This window comes from Hetaerina americana, unplaced genomic scaffold (genome assembly GCF_022747635.1).
Source record: "Hetaerina americana unplaced genomic scaffold, ioHetAmer1.1.p SCAF_20, whole genome shotgun sequence".
Taxonomy (NCBI): domain Eukaryota; kingdom Metazoa; phylum Arthropoda; class Insecta; order Odonata; family Calopterygidae; genus Hetaerina; species Hetaerina americana.
In genome coordinates, this window is record NW_027286764.1 from 7,161,488 (window position 1) to 7,167,487 (window position 6,000).

A 6,000-nucleotide genomic window follows, 5' to 3' on the forward strand; every position below is an offset into this window, starting at 1 on the left:
CGTTTTCTGTTTCCAGAAAAGGCAAATTCTCCACCAATCTTCCGTAGCATTGCATACGAAGCGTCGGCGGACGATCTTTTCAGGTGAAAGCAAAATCAAAACGAAGAGACTCGTGTTACATGCGACGTTGCCAAGGCGAAATGAACATTTTCAACTTCCTTCCGTGGTCGCCATACTGGAGTCAAATCAATGCATATTTTACCAAATATACTCTTTACATTAAGCTAACAGCATGAAAAAATGTAAATATTCCACAATAAATTACGCGAATAAAAAAGTGTACCGTCACTCTTTATTGGACAGTCCTGGTATTTCTGGTGAGCAGGCTGGGCAGTCGCGGCACGGGATTCAACTCATCTTCACGAATGTCAAGCATTCTGTGTATGACAACGAGCCCAATGAAATATTCCATCCGTTTAAATGAAAGCTTTCTCAGCAAGTTATCGAGCGAACATCGAACGCGGTATCCCGGTATTTTATTAATTTTAAAGAAGTAAAAAAATTGGTTCTGTTTGCGCAGAAATATCAATATCTTAAACAATTTTATCTTTTTTGCAAATTATAAATACTAATCCATATTTCCGATGCATTGTAAAGGCATCGTACTATTCCGCGGCCGTTTCCCCGGCTCTCTTCGCGTGATCGCCGCCGCCTTGCCCTTCGCCCCCTCCCCTCCAAGAAGGCCGAGGGAGCGTCCACTGGCTACGGCGCCCACGACCTATTCCAAGTCGGGAAGTATTTCTCGTCATAATTATTCTATTCATGCTTCGGTTTCGATATTTTAAAATGTTTTTTGGCTTCGAAAATCTGGCAAGATTGTCACGAAATACAACCACACTTTTTGGAGTTATGGCTGATAATATTAAAATCAGTTTAACCCTATTTTTAAAGAATTTATTCTACGCGTTAACATAAAACATCCTAAACAATTTTTTTCATTGTTGTCCGAAACAACAAACTTGTAATAGTAGAAATTTTATTCGATGCTGATGCCTCAATTCGATACTTTTTGGCAGAGACAAAGATTTCATTTTCACAAATAATCACAATGGGTGTTCTCTCAATCTCGACAAAATGACCAGTGAATACGAAGACTTTTTGCAAGTGGTTGACGATGTAACATTATTTTATGATTATTTAAGAGTATAACACCGTCACTATTTGATCCTTATTCGATTAACGCTGGGATTACCGTGCATTGCAGAAAATCCTCTTCGTGGTTTCAACTGAATTAAACTTTTAAAATAACCATGCTCTACAGTCAAAATTATTTCCAATTGAGATAAAATATTTTCATTATATTTGATTGCGTTACTGTAGTTCCACCATAATCCAGGGGGTAGAGCGACCAGTCCACCACAATTCATGGGCCGTACGGTAATCCTAGAACTTTGCAGACTGAAAACACACCGAAATGTAGCTAGGCCCACCATTGGGATGCCATTTGAGGATGAATGCATCATTCTATAACCAAAGAAAACTGAAGTTCGTCCATCTCTCGTTTAGGCCTTCATGTGTCTTCTCCAGGTTTCTATTTGTTCACGGTGGCTTAACTTTCATAACACTTTTGCCTGAAATTGTCTCGAAAAATTTGAACTCGTAACTGATATATACTCGGATATTACGAACATTTCCGAAAAAATTCACGACAACAAATTAGCCTCCATGGCAGCAAATGCTCTGCAGTCACGCGTCGAATTTTTAGTTAAGATGACAATCAGAAGCAAACATTTAGCCACTGAAATGAACGAAGAGAAAGGAATATAATGAAGTAAAATATGCATAAAAATAAATTATTGATTGTAGACAATAAAAACCTTATATATATTGTTTATGTATATATATATTTGTATTAATATATATGTATATATATATATATATATTTGTATTAATATATATGTATATATATATATTTGTATTAATATATATGTATATATATATATATATATATATATATATATATATATATATATATATTTGTATTAATATATATGTATATATACATATATATATATATATATATATATTACACAGTAACAAACAAAATAGAAACACAAAAAAAGGAACACTCACACGTTATTTCTTGATAATTTCGACGGAATTCTACTCCGCCTTATTATTATATTACTTCTCTATCTTCCGATGAAGACGGAGTAGAATTCCGTCGAAATTATCAAGAAATAACGTGTGAGTGTTCCTTTTTTTGTGTTTCTATATTGTTTGTTACTGTGTAATGTACTATTCGGCACTTCCGTGTTACGTCAACGAAAGCATATATATATATATATATATATATATATATATATATATATATATATATATATATATATATATATATATATATATATCTGTGTGTGTGTATGTATAAGGGTTATATTTAATATATACCCTTGGACTACTATATAATGTATGTAAGGGTAGAGCGTTGGACTAAGGAGGTTGGAGGTTGGAAGGCCCGGGTTCGATTCCCAGGGCAAGCTTCCCCGGGCACCCTCAGCTGCACCCAAGCTATGTAATTTTTCGGGTATCAGATCTTCTGGGGAAACCATAACACGCGCAGGGGAAGAAGTAGTAGTAGTATTTAGGGGAGGAACACCATAAATTCACCTGTGTGCAGTAGTGATTTTTAGGGAAGGCGACCGACAGGTAAGGTCATTTGCTCCATAGGGGATGGACAGGAAAGGATGAAGGGTGGAGAGAAACCCGGCGTCAGCATCAGCCTACTCATTACGAAAGGCGCCAAGGGGTCCGCAGTTTAACGTCCCATCCGACGGACGCCGTACTCACTCAAAGTGCCCTCCACAAAGCACCTCAAGTAGGGATCGAGATACCTCTGAAAAATATTCAACACCGCCGGAATTTGAACCCGGACCCTCTGGGTGGGAAGCCAGTACGTTAGCCCCCGCACCATCTCGATCCCCGCAGGGAAAGAAACTGGCCCTTGGGTTGATTAATGTGTTTATGGGTTATAACGTATATAAGACGCGGGAAGGATTTATTAAGACCAGCGGAAACTTTAAAGAGACGTAATTAAATCGTTCGATATTTGATTCGGCAGGGCCGAGTGCACCCAAGAAAAGGGTCCCCGAAGTACCAAACTTCCTTTCATGGTTTCCTTCCCTCATTGACAACATCCATATCAAGAACAGACGCGACGCAACCGCAGAATATTGGCAGAATTCCAATAATTTGAACTTCAAGCTTCCGTTTCCACTTACGTCCCACAATTTTTAAAAATCTCGATCATAGATTGAATTCGCCGTGCAGTGCAGAGACAGCCAATGATAATGCAAGCAATTATTCCGATGGGAACAAAGCTTCCTTGCAACGGGATACACTAAATCGCTCGCCGTAGTGACGCGGCAGCAGCCCGGTGCCGTCCCAGGTCCTTGGGGGCGGACCCGATCCTCCCTCATCGATACGAGCCCACCGCCGGAATAAGTTGCGCTCTCGAGGTGAGGATCAAAACTGAGTTGAGTCCTGATTCATCGACGGAGTCCAATGCACGAGTGATGTGTGGAAAGGCCAACAAAAAATTCTGGTTTCTAAGAAGAGTACTTGGTAAATGTGATGAAAAGTTCAACGAGAAATGTTATCTTTCGCTGATTAGGCCTCATTCATAGAAGATGCTGTAATTATAAATGGGATTCCCACGAAGTTGGATTGACTACCAAATTGGAACATGTGCAGCGTAGAGGAGCTAGATTTATAAAACGTTGTTATGATAAACTTAGTAGCGTATCCAAAATATTAGAGCAGCTAGGCTGGGAATCACTCGAGGAGCGAAGGTTAAATTACAGATTGAAGCTCTAACATCAATTGGAAGGAGGTCTCTTTAGCAGTGATGTTGAAAATGTATTATTACCCCCATCGAACTACGGTAGGAGAGATCACGCTGGTAAAATTAGAAAGATTAAGTGTAGAACAGATAGATTTAAGATGTCATTTTTCCCAGGAACGATAAAGAATCAGAATAACATAATCCAACCACGCTAGGAGGGAAGCATTTTGGGTCAAAAGTAGAGTGGTGCGTAATCAGCCCCTGCCATACGCCCTAGCGATAGCTTGACGGATGTTGTGTAATAATAATAATAATACGTGGAGTGGGATGAGACTCGAGGCACGTCGTAAGAGTCCTCAAGACGATAACGGGAGGAAGTACTAGAGCGAAGGAGGCAAACGTAGAAGGCGAGGCTGGAGCGAGAAACTCAAGCAAGATACGATGCACGAAGGAATGGAATAAGAAACGCAGACGATGGCAGAAACGGAATGAACGCCTCTGTCTTAGAACTAACTGGGTAGCGAGGGCGGAAATCCGTCCCAACAACTTCTCACTTTTCATATGTGGGGGTGCATTCACAAACATCTCCTGTTCCTTTAGATCGCGACTTTTATAAACGCAAACGTCACGCTATTGTAGTAGTAGTTTTTAGGGGAGGCGACCGACAGCTAAGGTAATTTGCGCCATAGGGGATGGACAGGAAAGGATGAAGGGTGGAGAGAAACCCAGCGTCGGCATTAGCCTACTCTTTACGAAAGGAGCCAAGGGGTCCGCAGTTTAACGTCCCATTCGACGGACGGCGTACTCACCCAAAGTTTCAATCAACCAAGTACCCTGATTCTCCCCGTTTTTCTACGACAGATGGAGGGGAGGGGGGAATTTCTTTTTAAAAAATAACAAAACAAAAAGGAAAGAGACGAAACTCACCCCTTGTTCCTCCGGCGAAGAATCCTTACAAAGGCCAGACGAGCGAGAGGGGGGTGGGATTCAGGCGCGAACAATCCGCCGCCCTTTTCCTCCGCAAACAAAATCGCACCCTTCTCCTCCCTTCCTTCCTTCCTGGGCTTCCTCGGGGAGGATGCGCGCCAGGTTTCTCTCCTGCCAGTCGATTGAGGGGCAGCGACGGCGCCTGGACCCCTCCCACCTCACCGCGCCGCGGCGGATGGTGGCGACAGCCGAAGAGGGACGAGTCGAATCGGTGGGGTCGGGCGAAAGGGGAGGGGCATTCACACGGAAAGGAAGTCGACTGAGGCACACACAACAACGCGAACGAACACACACACGCACAGAGCACAACAGAAACACACCCTCGCGCGTACCCTATGGCGACGCTCGCTCATCAACCCCGCCGCGAGCGTCCCTCCCGGCGACGCGACCACAACGACGACTGTTGTCCGTTCTGCGTGCGTCGATCACCTTACCCGACGACGCGGAATGGACGCAGCAGATGAAGTTCACACACGTCCCTCCCGATTGGATGGCAGGGGGTCGCGAATCACGACGACGAATGTACGGCGGAGTCACGTGACGGCGAGCGGACAAAACAAGCGCCGCACAAACAAGGCCGCGAGCCGCAGTGCTCGTCTTCTTGGGACGGAATGGGAGATAGGGGATCCCGACACCCCGGACAGATCCAGGTTCCTACACTATGCGTCGAACCCCTCAGTGGTGCGGCGGGATAAACACACCACCCTCGCAGAGGGAGCTCAGTGGTACCCCGGGGGGTGCAGCACCAGCCGGAGGCGAAGGGGTAAGGGAACCGACTGCACAGCGGACCCCAGAATCGATAGCGGACTCTCCTCCCCTGCCCAGCCCCCCTCTCTGTCTCTGCCTCGAAGCGCGCAGCTCCAAGTCGGCGCCGAAATTCCGTCTGCGAGGCGGCGAAGGGAGGTCGGCGAGGAGGGCGTCCTCGGAGAAAAGACGGGGATGAAAAAGGGGGGGAGGGTTGGACAGAAGGGGGTGCGCGGGAGAGAGTGAGTGAGGGAGGGGGAGGGACTGTGGCGGGGGATGAGGAAGTTAGGAGACCCACCGCCCAGGTGGCAGCAGACGCAGGAGAGCGCGGGTAGATCCGTGCGAGACCTTTACGGACGGACCTTGGGGCATCGCGCGGATCGGAATGGAGGGGGTGGAGGGTGAAAAAGGGGTGGCTGGCGGCATGGGGGAGAGAGACTGAACATCTCGGTCGCTGTGCAACGAAGCAAAGTGATCGATGATTTGGT

General features: G+C 45.1%; 1 protein-coding gene across 1 annotated transcript in view; it reads right to left on the reverse strand.

Moving 5' to 3' along the window:
* The window catches only part of Prosap (SH3 and multiple ankyrin repeat domains prosap), a 427,994-nt gene extending 423,261 nt beyond the window's left edge, over positions 1–4,733 (reverse strand). The window contains exon 1 of the mRNA XM_071586042.1: positions 4,709–4,733. The gene's annotated coding sequence lies outside the window, so the exon portion shown is untranslated. The remainder of the gene's footprint in view (positions 1–4,708) is intronic.
* Between the last annotated feature and the right edge of the window lie 1,267 nt (positions 4,734–6,000).